Genomic DNA, 18,344 nt, shown 5'->3' with positions numbered 1-18,344 from the left:
TATATCTATAGCTTTGTTAATTTAGTTATTTTCTTTCATGCCAAATATTGTGAATAAATTATTCAGTTAAGGATTCAAATAAAGGTTTATGATTATGGAAGAAAATAATGATTTGCCCCACCCTCTCAACACATAGGTGTGTCCAATAATTAATGTAGACACCCAAAAATTGGCAAAGACTTAAATCACGCAGTTCTAATCAATTAGTACAAATTAAAGAGAAAATTTAGAAAAGACACAACAGACTTTCAAATCAAAAATCACATCAGGTCATTAATCACCTATCAAATCAACAAGACCTAAATCAACTTTAAAGAGAAGAAAAACAATTGAAATTCATAAAATGAAATTCAAAAAAGGAGGAGGAAAAAGACAAAAGTGTTGAAAATACATAAGACATTTATTAAATCAATAAAATCATTTATCCTCACAAGATTGAAAATCTCCCTTTTTCATTTTAAAAGAATTAGAAATATCCTCAATTATCCTCAAAATCAAGTTTGTTGGACTCTTCCTCCTGGTCTCTTATGAGATATTTTTAGTTTCTCTTTCACCCCCAGTTAAAGGTGAAAATCTTGATTCTTACCCCAACCCCTTCCAATATCCTATAAATAGGAGTGAAATCTAAGAGGCAAGGGACCCAATTTTTTATGCATTTGTACTATAGGTACATTTGAACTCGTCGTTTTAGCATTCTCATTATAGCAAGTTCATAGCATTTTAGCATCATTTATTGCATATTAGTTCATGGAATGATCATTTCAAGAGCATTTCTAGGAGTTGTATTTTACATATAATCTGCATTTTAGTCATAGATCTTGCATGTTTTCATTGTAGATCTGCATTTTTAGCATACTCCCATTTTAGAACTATCACTAAGATGCCAGTCTGAGAGCTATTTTAGTAGTTGTAGTTAGGGAAACCTAAGATGCTCATAGAGATTACATTCTGATGATGATATCTTGGGTCTAGATTAGTTCATCGTCAGTCTATTTTCATTCTACACTAAAGTTTCATGAATACACATTCATGCCATGTACAAAATGGTGCCCACCATGGGGCTGAACTAAAAGCCTCTCTATGTTCAATTTTTTCAGTCTAATCTTTCATTTCTATTATAGATATGTGTTCCTTGCTATTTTCTTATGTAGATCTAATCAAATATAGGTTCTACAGTGTTTGGGAGACCTCATATAAGCAAGAACAACATTCCAAAGTCTTCTTCGAGCATAGAAGGGCTGGATTTGAATCTTCTGACACTTCTGCACTCTATTTCAATGCTTTTGAAATATATTTTAATGCATTTAATCTTTTTGTATTGCATATACATTATTTTTTAATGCATTTGCATAGTTGTGTAGTGCATCTGCATCTTCTTGTAGCACTTTTGAAGAGTTTTGTAATGTATTTAATCTTTTTTGTAGTGCATATACATTGTTCTGTAATGCATTTGCATAGTTCTGTAATGCATCTACATCTTCTTATGACACTTTTGAAGAGTTATGTAACGCATTTAATCATTTTCGTAGCGCATATGAAATATATTATAGTGCATTTGATTTTCTTATAGCGCATTTGTATGATAAAATAGCACATATAAGGTGTATTGCAATGCATATGAGCATTTCTAAAGCACATCTAGTAAAAATTATAGTTTCTTAAATCTAACTTCTACATCCGAATATTGTTTTCTTACAAGTCCCTTCTGCATTAACAAAAAAGCCTTTATATTGCAGACAACGTGCAACAAGAATGAAGAGCCTCATAAATGTGCCTAGCCTTTGCTAGCTTTGAATCAAGTAGGTGGACCTTGGCTCTCATTGATTAAGAGTGTGGTATTTCTAAGTTTTCAAACATAGCTTAATAGAAGTGTTCAATCTTGTTGATCTGATAAAGAAGTAGGCCTATGCTCTTAACTCCTTCAAGTTGATTAGAATGCCCAACCTTCTATAAAGATCAGTCATAGTTGAATGAGGAAAGAACCCACACATAGCCTAATTAGGGGCCCCTCTGTCTTCAGTAGTGTAAGGGCTAGTAATTAAACCTTTGTGTCTGTCATGTTTGGGAAGCCAAAATAGTGAGGATATGCTCTCACTCTTCTCGAGTGATCAGACTCCCAAACCTGTTTGTGACTTCCATTTCTCACTTTTCACTAGGTAGGATTATCTAGCCATAAAAGGGCTACCTCTCAAGTTGTATTAGTAGGGCCAGTGAGAGGGATTGCCCCCCAATCTTGTATTCCTAATTGAATGTAACCCACCTATATTTAGAACATAGCCTTCCTCTAGTAGTCCTACAAAAGATTACACCAAACCTCCCTAGCATTGGTGGGAAGCTCTTTGTCACAAGAGAGGTAAATCTGAACACAGTTGGAACACTAAGACCCACTAGTCACCAGCTTTAGATAACCTTGATAGGAAGCCATTTTCTTCCATTTTCTAGGTGTGTGTGATTTTTCATTTTATTTTGGTCTTACTACTATTGTGCTTGGAAGTGCTTTAAAACTTAATAATGAACACGAGTGTGAATCACAAACCTTCCAGAAAGATAAACCTCAAATTGGTATCAAGAAACCAAGTCTAATATGAAGACATTTCTGAAAAACCCTTAAATTAATGCATATACTACATAAAATAATGCTTTTGAATATTCCTATAACACTTATGATCTCTGTTATGATGCATATATCTATAAAAGAGTGCATCTGAGCCTTGAAACAACACATCTGATTCAAGAAATAGCACTTATTATAGTTCAAATAGCACATCTAAGTATTTAAGTAGTGCATATAAATAATGAAACAATGCATTTGATTACTAAAACAATGCATCTAACCATTCTTATGACACATCTGAACAAAAACATAAAATAGAAGCCATCTTTAGGTATAATAATCACAAAAAAATGATGAATTTGGATACCCCTTTCCTTGCTGGTATTTTACGAAGTCTGAGAAATTTTGTATCTAACTAAAAACATCCTTCCAAAACAAGCAGGGCTACAAACATCCTTATCAACCCAACAGTTATCATTGCTTCATTTTGTACATCAAGTGAAAAATGTTCGGAGACACACATCCGTCCCTTACTTGACTTTGTGAAAGTGAAATTCATCCTTTCAACATCCATAAGCACCTTTTCCAATCTAGCTTGCTACCACAGACAAATCACGGTCAACGAAAACCCTTGCCTTTTCAAAAAATGCCTAAGAACTAAAGGAATCCAACTCACATTTCATGCCAACAAATAAAACTAGTACAACTACAAAACGAAAGTGATCGCCTATACAAGTGAGTGCTAGAATAACCAATAGAACCATCAAACACACGAAACCTCTAAATCTCCTCAAGCCTACTACAACAATAGCTTTCCCACAGAACACAGATATTCACCAGTCACCCTTGTTCAATCAAGACCCAGAATCCATGGCCACAATGGATTCATCTAATGTCTGGGATGAAAGAAGTATTGAAATTAAGATTGAAGATTTCTAACAAAATTTCAAGCTTGTCGACATCATGGACAAGATACTTGAAAAACATAAGGAATGTTATATACTAGCGTTAGCACAACAAGGTGCAAAATTACCATATGATTTTGATGTGACCAACTTGAAATGAGATGAAGAAGAGTCACCCCTAGATGTTGTCACACAAAAGTTACAAGACCTACAAATGGAAATGGAAAGAATGAAGAGAGGAAAAACACAACCCGTAGAATTTAGTCTTGAGAAGGTGTGCCCTCTCCCCTTTGATAAGAACATTACCTTCATGCCTTTCCCACCAAATGTGCAAATACCAAAATATGATAAATATTTTGACAGACAATTCTATACCTTGAGTATGGAATTTGTCCATGACATGACATACCTGATGCAACTATTTCCTAGAAGCCTTGGAGGGAAAACCATGGAGTGGTTCTCTAAGCTACCCTCCAATATCAAAACATTTGACCAACTAGCTTTCGTGTTCATCTCCCAATATTCTTACATATCGAAAGGGAAGTTTCAATGATCGACCTATGCAACATGAAACAACTCCTTGGCAAGTGATTCAAAACTTTCTTACAAAAATGGAGACACACTTTTGCTAAGTACCAGAGAGACATACCTGATAAGGAGAAGATTGACATCTTCATTAATAGCCTCTCCAAACCAATGAATTACTAGCTCAAACTCCAAGGGCCTAAGGATTTCAAAACTACCTTAGAAAATGCTGCTAAGGTAGAAGAGACCTTACCAAATAATGACATCATTAAACTATCAAAAGATGGTAAGGGCTTTTCAAATAACTCCACACAAACTCATAATTCCTCTAATTAGGCCATTGATAAACAAAAGTCATGGTGGCAAAACAAAAACAAGAACACTGTTAATGATGGGATGGTTGAAGCCAACCATGTGAAACCTCAAAACTAATCACATCTAAACCAATCATATCCTATTGTCAACAACACTAACCCGAATTCACCCCAACAAGACAATGTGGTCCACCTGTTTTATTGACACAATGTGGAAACCCCCTCAACGACCAATCAACAAGTTGCTTACAATCAAGCTCCTCCCCTCACAAATACAAATCTTTCGATATACCCAAGGTATATACTCCCATCAGAGTGTCTTATGAGAGTGCCTTGCAAACCCTCTTGGAAGATGAGCTCATTATAATTTCTAAGGCTAAACCTTATGAACCCCAAGTCAAACCGAAATGGTGGAATGACAAACACATTTGTGCCTACCATCGAAACAGGGGGCATTTAACAAACAATTATTTTTCCCTTGAGGGGGCAATCCAAAAATTGATTAATGATGGGGTCATCATAGTAAACAACATTAGCAATAATGAAGATCATATGGCCTTCAAGAACCCCTTCATGAGTCATGAAAAGGGTGAATCCTCTAAAGCTAATCAGAATGCAGCCCCTCAAACTAAGGTTAATTACGCGCATCATTATGACAACACCATTAACATGATTTCTAACTTTGATGACACCATAAATGTCATCATAGTTAAGGATAAAAACAAAAAACAATCCTCAAATGCCATTACTTGAGGCCAAGCCTCTAAAGTTATCCTACTAGGACCTATGACAAATTCTGACCCTGTAGCTACAAGCTCCTCCTTGCCCAAGTACAATTTGGTCAACCAATTACTTAAAACTCTGGCCCATATCTCCATTTTTGAACTATTATAGATTTCCTCAGAGCATAAAGAAATACTCACTAAAGCCTTAGTATTGAATGATCTAGATGTGAGTAGATTCCAGAACATGGTCAGCAACCTTGTCGCCCCTCACTACATATCTTTCTCAACCCAAGATGACATGTCTGTCATCTAGCCTCAAAACTCTCTTTTGTATATTGAATTCTTTACCCATAGAAACATAGTTAAGTGAGCATTGGTTGATGGAGGAGTAAGCCTCAATATTTGCACACTCAATTTAGTAAAAGCCCTAGGGTATATAGAGGATGTTGTTGACCCAAGAAAGAAAATTACACTACTACATTTGACATCATTTTTCTACCAAAATTTTTGACCATCAACTAAAAAAGTTTAGTTTGGTTGGAATGTAGAAGGAAAATTTTTTTTTAAAAAAAAACCTAAGCCCCATATTGGTCGAAATGGGGGGCTTAGATGTAAACAATAAAAAAATTTCATGTTTGTTTGTTTTCGCATGCATGGGATGTTTTTTTGTTTGTTATTTTTCACATGCATGGGATGTTTTGTTGGATTTGGATACTTGATGCACCATCACCAGAAAAAAAAATTGGATGCCCTAGTTCTACCCTAGCTTTCTCACGGTTGGAGTTGGAAACTTGATATTTTGAAAAGGAGGTGATCGGTCTTTTGGAAGTTTAGATTTGGAAATAGCAAGGCCAAATGCATAAGGTAGAGTTTCAATTGTTTTCTCTTTAGATTCATTGCCTTTTCATCTTCAAAAAGCAATTTCGTATTCTTTCATCTCTTCATTATCATTTGTTCCATGATTGTATTCAGTGCAGTTGTATAACTTGTACATGGCTGCTTCTTTTCAATCCAAGGAATCATTATGTCCAATTCTCTTCCATCGGTTTGATGGGCATTTTTTCCTTGTTCTTTCTTTGATGGGCATTTTTTTCCCTTGTTCTTTCTTATCTTTTGAACTTGGTAGCAAGTGCAAGGGATGCATTCTTCACTTTCCTCGTATGGTATTGCTTGGCCGATGATGCCCTCTCCTCAATGAATTCTATGATATTTCATGCTTGATAATATGCCTTCCTCTAAACAATCCTTAATGGACTTTGCATGACTTGGAACAATGTTCTCTTCTATGCTAGTTTCCTAATGTTAAAAGTTAAAATTAATCTCTTTTATATATCAGGTTTGGACTTCATTCCTAGAAGCATCAATTCTAATTTTTGGTAGTTTTGTAGAACATCTTTTGTGGACATAATTTACTCCTTACCTACATTGCAAACAACAAAGAAGGAAACATCTATTTTGCTAGTTTTGCTATCTTAAAACTATTTTAATCCTTTTAAAGCCTTCATATCAGATCTATACATTTCTTGATCACATGGCTACATACATCATCATGAAATATGGGGAAAAAATATTGTTTTTTTATAATAATTATAGACTATAGAAAGCCATATTTTGGGCATAAAAAGGGCATTGACATTTGACACAGATTAAGCCTTCTTAGCTTGCCATGCTATTTGCAAAACCTTCAACAAGTTATGTGCCCTATGAACCATTGATCATAGATCTACTTAGTTCCTTCATTAAAAACTAGGTGGTATTTTTTGTCATGTCAAATTATGTGATGTTTAATTAGTACCAATCTTGAAACAATTGCAAGAGTAGTGGTTTACAAGAGCTCATCTCTTGTGATTAAAAATAGTCCACCTAGCACTCATTGCATCTATATGATCCTCATACATTTGAAGCATTTGAGATTTATTTGGTGTTGTTGTTGTAAGACCAGTACAAATTTGTTTGCATCTATAGAAAAGAAAGCATGGAGAGTGTGAAGGAGAAAATGATGTAGGTCTAGGAGCTCAAAATGTCGTTAATAAAAAAATTTTGGGTGCCCATTGTTTAAAATTTTATGGAAGGTTCTCCAAGGCTTAACAACCATGTTTGAATGCTTCAAGTGGGCTAGAGTTTGGTAGGACAAACCTGAAGCAGAGGAATTTGTCATGGAGTTGATAGCAATAGCATTGGATGTTTTGGATAATCTACACTCCCCATTGGACAGCCAATGACATGTGTATAATATGTGCAACCCAAAATCATGTTATATAAAAAAATTATATATAAATCAGTAAATTGATTAATTAATATAATATTCTTGTAATCTTATAAAGATATATAGGAGGGATGTGAAATATATATCTTCCTATTAGTTTATTCATTATTGTATTTACATATAAATTGTTATATATAAATATATATAGGAATATCAAATTATATATTATATTGTACAGCGAACCCAACTAGACTGATTTTGGGATTGTTTTTCCATATTGGCAAAACCAATTTTTGTAAACTAGCAAATCACCACAGAGCAGCTGGATGTTTTGTGACAAAAACCTAGAAAATATAGTTGCATTTATATAGGATGAAGGTTTATTAAAATTAAAGAGGGAAATATGTAATGGATATAACAGTCTAAGATATTTGACCAGCTGGAGATGAATACAATAAAGAACTGGGGGATAGTAGATTAGATAATATAATAACATTACAGCATAGTGCACATGAATAAGAAAGGGAATTAGGAAACTAATGGAATTCTCATCATTCTAGCTTCATCATCATCTTTACCATATATTTTCCTTAACAATATTCCCAAATGAAAACACTAAAAAAATTCCAATTTCTTGTGGCTTGTATCAGATCAAAATGTTAGCATCGCAGTGAGAAAATGTGGTTATCTAGATATAGGAAGAAAATCAGGATAAGATTGTAAGAGCATGATGGTACATTGGGATGCCTCTATGTTTGATCTTTTTTATTCTCAAATGGTTCATGGTGATCTTGTTTGCATTTTTGCAATGATCACTACTACATTTAACCTTATTTTTCTATTGCAACTATGTTTCTTTTTCTCTACTTCATTTTACTAAACATTCCCTATCAACAAAATATTGATTGTGTTTCAATATTAAAATGTATAAGGGTATGTGAAGACTTTTATTATTATCCATAGAAATTGATTGAGAAACACATGAAGTTTTGACAACTCATGCACCCTTGTGATGCAAAGGATAGGGTGATGGACCCAAGTAAAAACCCAAAATGAGCAAGATTGTAGGAGTGTTCCTAGTGACCCTTCTAGGTCCTGATAGGCAAGTTCCACAACCAGTCAACTCTAGGATGTTTTGGGGTCTCAATAGGGTTTTTATAGTCTATCTAACATGTTCCCATCAACATCTTTCAGTTTCCATACCCTGCAAGCCAAAATGCATAATTCACCTAAATGTTGTCAATGCAAAATTGTAACTTCTGTAACAACAGCAAGACAAAATGGTGGATATCTTTTGGTTTACACAAATGAAACAGTTTCAAACACCCTTTATCTTCATTCAAAACATATGTAAATCTTGGATGGGCTTCCTTTGCCAAGTATCAAAGATTCTTCACAATGACCCTGTTTCAACAATGAAGCAATAGTGCATTTACAAAGCAACTTATAGAAGTACTTAATGTATGGACTTCAAAACTTGCATATATTTCTAAAATTTCTTTAATTAGACAGATCCACACTCAATTCCACTCTATGGCTTTCCTAACCCCAAAAGCCCCAATTCATCTGTTCAAAACCCTTGTTTCTAGGGCATCACCAATCTCCCACATGCCAAGGTTTCTTGGACTAATTCAAACTGTAGACATCTATGTTTTATCACCATAAACATGAATCAAATCTCAAATCCTACCCTTCTTAAGGAAATTATCTCTCCATATGACTATCCCCTCCAAATAACCCTTAGTTTCACCCTTTTTGTGTATGGTGGCCACCAAATACTTAAGTTAGTGGTTCATTACAAAGTTAGAAGCATTCATACAAGTTAGAAACCTACCATTCCATGAAGAATCAGACAATATTTCATGGAATGACCTTGATTGTTTGAAAAAAAATTCAAAATTGTTAACAAACTGCTTGCTACAGCTAGAAATCTATGAATTTGAAAAAATGACTTACAAATTTGGATTCAAATCTTGGTTTAAGACATCAAGAAATGTCTGAGAATATAACACAATGCATTCCAATTGAAAAGATGTGCAAGAAACTCAAAAATCCTTCAACCTGTTGTTAAAACCAAGCACTTTTATTTAGTTTTTTCTAAGATAGTCTGTACAATCATATATTTATAGTTTCAGGAGATAGTTAACAACCCCTTTAACCTACTCTAACTCCTTTCACTTCCAATTCCTTCATAAAATTTAAACTATTGAGTTTCCCTCCAAAATGCCCATCTAGCTGTTACATTCAAGATTTGAATTTTCTAAAGCAATAAACTATGTTTTTAAGGGATCACTTATTGAATGTTTTAACTTATTTAAGGACTTGAGATTATTATGACATCATACTAGACCCTATCACATGACTCCTCTACCTTAGACAACCTCTAGATTCTATTCCATGTCCAATTACAACTTTTCAATATGAAAGTCTTTCAAGACATTATACAATATTATGACTCTTTAGGCTTTCAAAGGCAATGATTGGTTACAAAATGGACCAATTGATACCATGAGATTCTCCATGTCCTCTGTGATGACCTGGACCCTCAAGGTACCTATGATGAGCATATGATGCCCCTACATCCCTTTTCCTCCTAACCTAGTTTTATTTATAGGTAACAGGTAACAAAATTTCTCTCATTCATTTTCTTATATGTTAAGGCTTAACTTACTTAATGTTCTTAGGATTATTCTGTGTTAAATCTCATTGATACACAATCATTTGGATTGGAATGCTTAGGACTCTGGCTGCAATTCTAAAGAGGAATTATTGGAGCTTTCTTTCTTGCCTTGAAATCATTCCACCTTTAGCTCTCGACATTGATGCAAAGACCTAGGTGGACTTTCAATTATTCACAATAAGAGGGACTTTCCTAGTGTTCTCATAACACAATCAAGCTTTTTCATAGGATCACTCTCCTTGATCCAATCAACTCCAAACCTTATCAGAGTGCACATACCATTCTCTTGTGCCACCATAGACTCTACATCTTAGAAATAATCCCATGTCCCTCAAATGGATTCACCAAGCAATCTTGTTCAACAACCATCAAATGCCCACAATGCCTCAATAGGCTCCAATCTTGACTTCACTTCAACTAGGTGTTTCTGTCACCTTCACACATCTCAAACAACTTCAACTAACCTATTTCCAAGGTTACCAAATACTCATCTTATTATCTGATACCAAAAATCCACTACAAGCCCTTCACTAGGCCTATTTCCCAATTAGCCCTGCCTAATTGGTTTTTCACACTTTTCTCTCACTTTTCCCAAAACTCTTAGAAAAATAAGACCATATCTAGATACCATTTTGGATTCTACACAACATACTTCAAATGCTCATGCTACTCCCTTGGACCAAATGCCCAAACCAACACTGTTGCCACATAATTAACCCTCTTTTAGCCCTTCTATTACAAAGCAACCACTAACATATCTCATCTCACAAACCATCTAACCTCAAACAGAGTTGTATTTTCATCCAAAATAAAGGATTTTCAAATTCATAGGAGATTCCATCAAGTTTTACACACCCAACCAACAAACCCTCCTTCCTAGGTGCCTAAACCAAGGGTTTTACCAAACTCACCTTTCCAAACATTTCTTGATCCTTCCAATGGATCCAACACCTTTATATTTTATATAGCCATAACATGACCTTCCTTGTCATAAAATATAATTCTCCTTTAGATGGAACCTCCAGACCTATGACTATCCCAACACCTAGTAACAGCTCTAGACCTATGATCCCCACAAAATATTTATCAACACTTACCTTGTTGCTTGTAACAAAATGTTGCATTTCTAAACTCATATCTACAAGCATTTAAACCCTCCAAATATAATATTCCTTTATAAAATCTAAGTTAAACACTAAATCCATTTGAGTTTAGATATCTTGATCTCTAATTTCTTTTCAAAAATCATCCTCCAAGGTGGAACTCGCCAATCTGCTCTTCTTATATGCTTATGGAATTGTTTTGGATTTTCCAAATAATTTCAACATCCAACCTTTATAGACGTTTGAGTCCTAAATTCATGTCCCTTGATGTTAGGCCCAAATGGTCTAAGGATTAAGTTTTTTTTAATTGTACAACCACCACGAGGCTAAACTTGCATAAGCTAATTGATTTCTATTTAAGTGAAATCTTATTTCTTCTTTTGACCCTTAGGCCAAACCACTTAGGCCTACTTTTCAACAAATTTCAATTGCAATTATTTCATGGTTGAAACTATAATGATCTTAGGCTCACGAGTTTTTGAGATTTACCTATCTTTTGAGCTCACATATTCTTGATTGAAGATTGCATTAATATGTTTCAATCTTTTATTCATCTTCTTTAGTTGATGCATTAATTACATTAGTCATTGCTATCAAGATTAGTCATGGCATGCTACTGTTAGCACCTAAGTAACTTTCACCTTGTGACATCTCTTTGAGGCATTTTGCAAATAACTAAGATACATTGTCTATAAATCCACATTTTGCAAACATCTAGGCCTTCTAGAAATTATAGGATCATTTTAGTTACATTTGAAAACATTAATCAACAATTTCCATATGTGCAGATATAAAAATTAACTACAACATGTCCAATTTATTTGTAGGTATATTTTCTTGTGAAGAAAGACCATGCCTGACAATATGAACCCAGAACAAAATAATGAGACAATGGCTGCATTGTGGGCTCAGTTTCGAAGAAAACCTAATAAATGTTATTATCCTTGCAAAAAGTGTAAGGGCTTAAATAATCAAAGAATTCTAATCACAACAGCCTAGAGTCGTTGTAGGCAATATGGTCATGTTGAAGGAGGCCATGATTTTCGTCCATTGCTGAATGTGAATTTCCTACTAGAGGAACATGGATGTGTGAATATCCAAGCTAAGGATAACACTCCCATGGAAGAAGATGATAATGTGCCAGAGGACACAATTGAAGAAGATGGTATTGGGGTAGGTGATGAAGAGGCTCACAATGATGGTACTAGAAAATCCAATAATGATGATGAAGATGGTCTTGATATACCTTTACTTGAGAAGGCACATGAGCCCTTATATGAAGGCTCCCAAACAACCCTACTCTCGACTGTAGTGTTGTTGGTGAACTTAAAGGTTATGAATGGTATATCCAATGTAGCAATGTCACATATGCTAAGGTGTGTCATTTTTGTCATATTCAGTGTTAGCATACAATTACTATTCATTATATTAACAATGCATTTTTTTTGTTGTAGGTTGATTAGTGAGTTTTTGTTACCACCATCAAACATTTTGCCTCGTTCGTATCAAAAATTATCTAACATTATGGATCAGATTGGAATGAAGTATCAAATAATAAATGCATGTCCCAATGATCACATTCTATATCATAAACAACATGAATTTGTAATAGAATGCCCTGATTGTCATGTTAGTAGATATTAGTCAGATCAAATAACAAAAAAAGTGCCTCATAAGGTTCTTTGGTACATTCCCATTATTCCATGTCTTCAACGGTTATTCAGGTGTGCTAGCTTGGCACAATTTATAGATTACCATGCACACAATAGAAGTTAGGATGACATTATGCAAATGCTTGCTGATGGTTCTGCATTTAAAGAGATAGAAGAAATATGATCACACTTTAAAGAAGAACCTCATAATTTGAAGCTTTCATTGGTGGTGGACGGTGTTAATCCATATCGAGATATGAGATCTGTTTACTTAGTGTGGCCTATTTTTGTTATTAACAATAACATTCCTCCTTGGATGTCCATAAAGAGGGAGCACATAATGTTGTCAATGATCGTGCCAGGTATTTTTTTTAATTTTATAGTTATCAAAATTAATTTATAAATAGTGCATAAAAATGGTTCTAATAATTACGTAATGTTTATGTTCATTCAATTGCTAGGTAAATACCAAGTTAAAGATATGAATGTGTATATTGAGCCCCTAATTGACAAGTTGTTGAAGTTATGGAATGACATCACTATGTATGACATCTCTAGACTGATAGGACATCGACAATTTCAATTCCATCCAATGCTTGTATGGACAATACATGATGCCCCTAGGCTAACTCATTTTTGCGGTATGTCATATTATAAAGATCACATATTTTTGGTCTATTATAGTGCTTACACATTACTATTGAATGCTTAAGTTGTGCATGATAATTGTACATGATCCAATTATACATGATCTTTTAGGTCTTTAAATAAAGGAAAAATTTGCATGTCTAGTTTGTGGTCTGAAGATGAAATGTTGTCATTCAAGAAGTTTAGGAAAGCAGGTGTTTGATGAGTTTAGACACTTTCTCCACAATAATCATAGGTATCAAATTGACAAAAAATATCTTTTCAATGGGAAAGAAGAGACATCATCAAGGCCACAAAGAATGACACCTCATTTATGGAAGTTGGAATACGATCGACTAAATCATCGAGGTAATGTCCAATTTGTCGTTCAAATTGTAAAATTTGTATTTTGATATTGTCTTATATTTACTAATATTGTAATTGATGCTCATGAATGTTTTCAAGGCATCAATGACCAACTTCCTAGAGGAATGAAAAGTTATCCTACTCAATTTAATAAGTTACCATACTACAAGGATCTCCCAATCGCACATTTGTTTAATGCTATGCATATTGGAAAGAATGTAACAGAGACATTATGGAAATTTGTTGGATGAAAGACGTGATAAAGAACAAATTGCAAAAAATTTTACTTACATTCATAAATCCAATCATGCACTAAAATTTTTCATTGAATCAAATAGCAATGGAGATCGCATAAATACAAGTTCCCTTCCTTAGTTAGTAATGGAGCAACAAAGTGATGCATTAAAAGAAGTCATAAAAAAAAAAATTCAACAAGATTTGCTGCAAATATAAGCACTCTTCTATCAAAGAAAGGTGATTTTTGGCTAGGGTTGAAAACACATGATTGGGATACCTTCCTTAAGGTAAGTCATGTTCTCTATTTACAGTAAATTTGTAAGATTGAATGTAGTACCAATTGCATTATTTAATAATATATTGAAATAATCATTTTTTAATGATTGCAGTCCGTCCTACCTCTATCCCTTCCACAACAGTTTGACAACAGTATTAAACAAGTTATATATGATATTGGAAAATACATGAGGTTAGAAGTGTTTTTTTTTAGATTTGTAGCTTTTTATCTGAAATCTATTGTATAATTTTATTTGAAATCTCCTTTATGTGTTTTTGCGTGTTGAATCTCTTTTAGGTGGTTATCATCTAAAGAAATTGATATAAAAGATATAAAATACTGAAAGAGAAAAATTCCATAGCTTATGTGTGAAATGCAAAAGTGTTTACCTCCAATATTTTTCAATGCTCAAGAACACTACCTCATACATCAAGTTGAGGAGATTGAATTGTGTGGACCTGTACAAGCTAGATCAATGTGGATGGTTGAGAGGCACTTGAAATTTATGAAGGGCTTGGTTCAACAAAGAGCATGTCTTGAAGGTTCTATGATAGAGAGATATATGATATACCATACCATGGTGTATATAAATGAATATCTTCCAAAGTTTGCAGCAAATATCCATGTAGATTGCATTTGGGATCCCAACTGTAATGACAAATTCAAAGGGGAGTACTTGATGGGGAAAGGTAGATTGAGGAGGGTGAGAGGTAATTATTTAAAAAAATTGTAATTAATAATTCTTATCCATCATCAATATATATAAGTTGTTTCTAACTGGTATAATTGTCTTCTTTATAGTTGGTCATGAGTGGGATGCACTACACTTGTATATTACAAACAATCTTGATTAGATGATAGTATGGATTGAACAGTCTCAAGAAAATGGTCGCTCATTAACATGGGATGGTGTTGCATTGTTGGTTAAAAAAGCTCATCGTAATGGAGATCCCAATATTACATCAATGGTACTTGATCTAATATATGGCTTAAGAGATACAAAGGTACACATAAGATTACTAATCATTAGACATAAGTTTAATATCAACTCACAGATCAATGAGAAGATTCTTGACATGTTTGAATAATTGCAGGTCAAACACCACAAAGCTATGTACTAACATGGCTATAAATTTTGCACAAAAAAGTTAGATCAAATGAAGAAAATGTGTGATTACGGGATAAGTGTTGTCTTCGCGGTCACCAATATTTCATCTAGAACTGATATACATCCTCAACAATATGAAAATTGATACTATGGCATTTTGGATGATATACTTGAGTGCAACTTTAATTCATTCAAAATAGTTCTATTTTTCATCAAATGGTTCAGGTTACGACTAAATCGAAATGATCTTGATAGGACTATTATTGAACATGATAGTGGATTTACTATGATTAATACAAGGTCATTTGAGTCAGTCAGAGATGAGCCCTATGTTCTTCCAAGCCAATGCAAGCAAGTGTTTTACTTTGGTGTTCCACACAAACTAGGTTGGTCATTTGTTGTTAGACATGACCCAAGAGGAAGGCCAGTAAAGTATAATGTGATCAAAGAAGAAGATATTGAAGAAGCATAAGAGGAAGTAAATGATTATCAGGAACGATAGTTACCCAGTGATGAAGAAGAAGAAGATGGTGATGATTTTGGTCATGCTAACGATAATGGTGATAATGATGATGATGATGCTGATGACGATCATGATCATGGTGATGAAGATGGTGATGATCATGGTGATGATGGTCATGATGATGATAGTGATCAAGATGATGATGATGGTGATGAAGATGGTGGTGGTGACGACAATGATCAAAGTGACAAGTATGATGATGGTGATGATGATGATAATGATGACATCGATGAAGATCATGATGATTAATGAAATGTCTAGGTAGGATCAATGTCAACTATGATGGGGTCTTGTATGACCAAATTTTTCTTTCCAAACCATATGTGCACATATAAACATTAAGTAGAACATGTCAAATATTTTTTTAGATATAAACATTAGTTACACTAAATTTTTAACTTAAGACAAATGATTTACATATACAATCTACTTTATTATTAATATTTTTTTTGGTAAGTCTATTACTTTAATTTCACTGCTGATTTCTAGGAATTACTAATTTTTTTCACAAGGTGATATGGATGCACCATCTTAGACACCTTAAATAGAGGTAAACATTAATTATTGTAAATTTTAATGTTAATATAGAAACAAATGTCATATTATTATGTTCTTTTCTTTATGGCTTTGGAGTTATTTTGATGAAATTATACTGATATTTGATGTCACAAATGATAGGAAAAAGCTAGAATGATCGCTGATCAAATGCGATCTGAAATACAGGCGTCATATCTACATGACATTGCCCTTAGTACTGACCCTATATTCATCACCCAGAAAACTAAGCAAAGATACACTAATGAACTTGTTAACATTATCATTGAGGGTGATAGAAGTGAGGAGAAAGAGGTACTGAGAATAGAATTGGACTGTAGAATCCAATCTTTGAAGGTAAGTAGTAATTTGACTAAAGCAGTAATAGAAGTTCAATAGATATTAATATTTTATAGTATCTTAGGGATCATGATCTCTAATTTTATGTGTTCTTGTATAGACATATGTGCCAGTTGCAACATCACATGGTGAACATGGTGAGGGTTGTTGCACACAACCTTCGTGTAAGTAACACTTTGTTTGTTTTAATCAACATTATAACACTTACCTTTTTTTTTGTGGACATTTCTCGCTAGTATCTCATTTGATCTTTATCCATTTCAAATTTCTTTGCTAACAATATTCTATTCTTCAGCACATGATGAAGTGCGGACTCCTCCTTCGGTTGGCGATCCAGTATTTCCTGGTGCATTGTCGGCAACAAGGACCATGCAAACATCCTCGTCTATGTCCACTAGAACTGGTAAAACCTTGTTTTGCTATATTTTGTAATGTGCTATTTGTAATGTATTTCTACAAGTTGATGAATAATGAAGTAGCATATTAGTGCTTAAATGATGTGTACAGAAGCCTGCTTACACACACCATACATACATACATACATACATATATATACCCACACATAAAGAGACATGGAGATAGGTAGGGAGGTAGACCAACAAAGAGCAGTACTAGAATTGTCATTTAATTGTCATGATATTTCAATTGATACACCAATAGAGAGTAGTACTACTGAAGCTGATCCATTTCTTGGAGCAATTCATGTGATTAGTACTAGTTCGTATGAAGGGACATTATTGATGAATAAGAAAACTATGTTTCCATTAAAAGAATGAAAGCTTTCAAGTGCTTTAAAATTGTTATTATTTGAAGTGTAAATTTAGTTTACTTTTACATTACTCATTTTGGACTGATAAATCCTTTATGTTTTTGTAGGTAATAATGCTTTCTTTGAACATCTTTTTCATATGACATTGAGACTATTTGGACCCACCATACGTAAAAGGTACGTAGTTTCATATCATTGCTACATAATTTTTCTTTTCTTTCATTTATTGTAATATATTAAAGTTATTGATCTAAAAATCTATTTGTTTTTTAAAAGGTGGAATGTACAAGCTATGGAATTAAAAAATCAGCTGATTGCATCTTTTGAGGAGAAATTTGGGAAAAACATTTTTGACACTAGCCTACTTCTAAAAAGAGTAGCAAAGCATATAAAGACTGTGAGGGATCAATATAGAAGGGCTCTTAAGGATAACCCAAAGTACGACCATCCTCCTATGATTCCACCGATGGAGTGGAATGAATTAATAGAAGATGCAAAGGAGAAAAGGCTATGTGAAGATAGAGATAATGGAGCAGCACAGGGCAAAAATAGGTATGTCATTATAGTATTGAGTACATTGTAATCATGCACTAATTATTGATATTTGTAAATATATAATCTAAGATGTTTGAAATTGTTCATAGATTGCAGGACACATCCATGGCTACAAAAGCGAGAGTAGAAAAGGTTGGCCAACACAAACTTGGCTCTGGTGGCTATATGAATCTCCAGTCTCGACTTGTAGGTAGAGCAATGAATTTTTTTTTTTTTAACATAATGTTGCAAACGGTTTTTTTTAATGAAATCATAAATGGAAAATTGACATTATCAAGAAAAAAATAAAGGGCACAGTATTCAATGTGGAGGTCACAGATGAAG

The sequence above is a fragment of the Cupressus sempervirens genome, chromosome 3 (assembly GCF_028749045.1).
Source record: "Cupressus sempervirens isolate cs-2001-9-10 chromosome 3, ASM2874904v1, whole genome shotgun sequence".
Classification (NCBI taxonomy): Eukaryota; Viridiplantae; Streptophyta; class Pinopsida; order Cupressales; family Cupressaceae; genus Cupressus; species Cupressus sempervirens.
Note: the sequence above shows the minus strand (reverse complement) of the source record.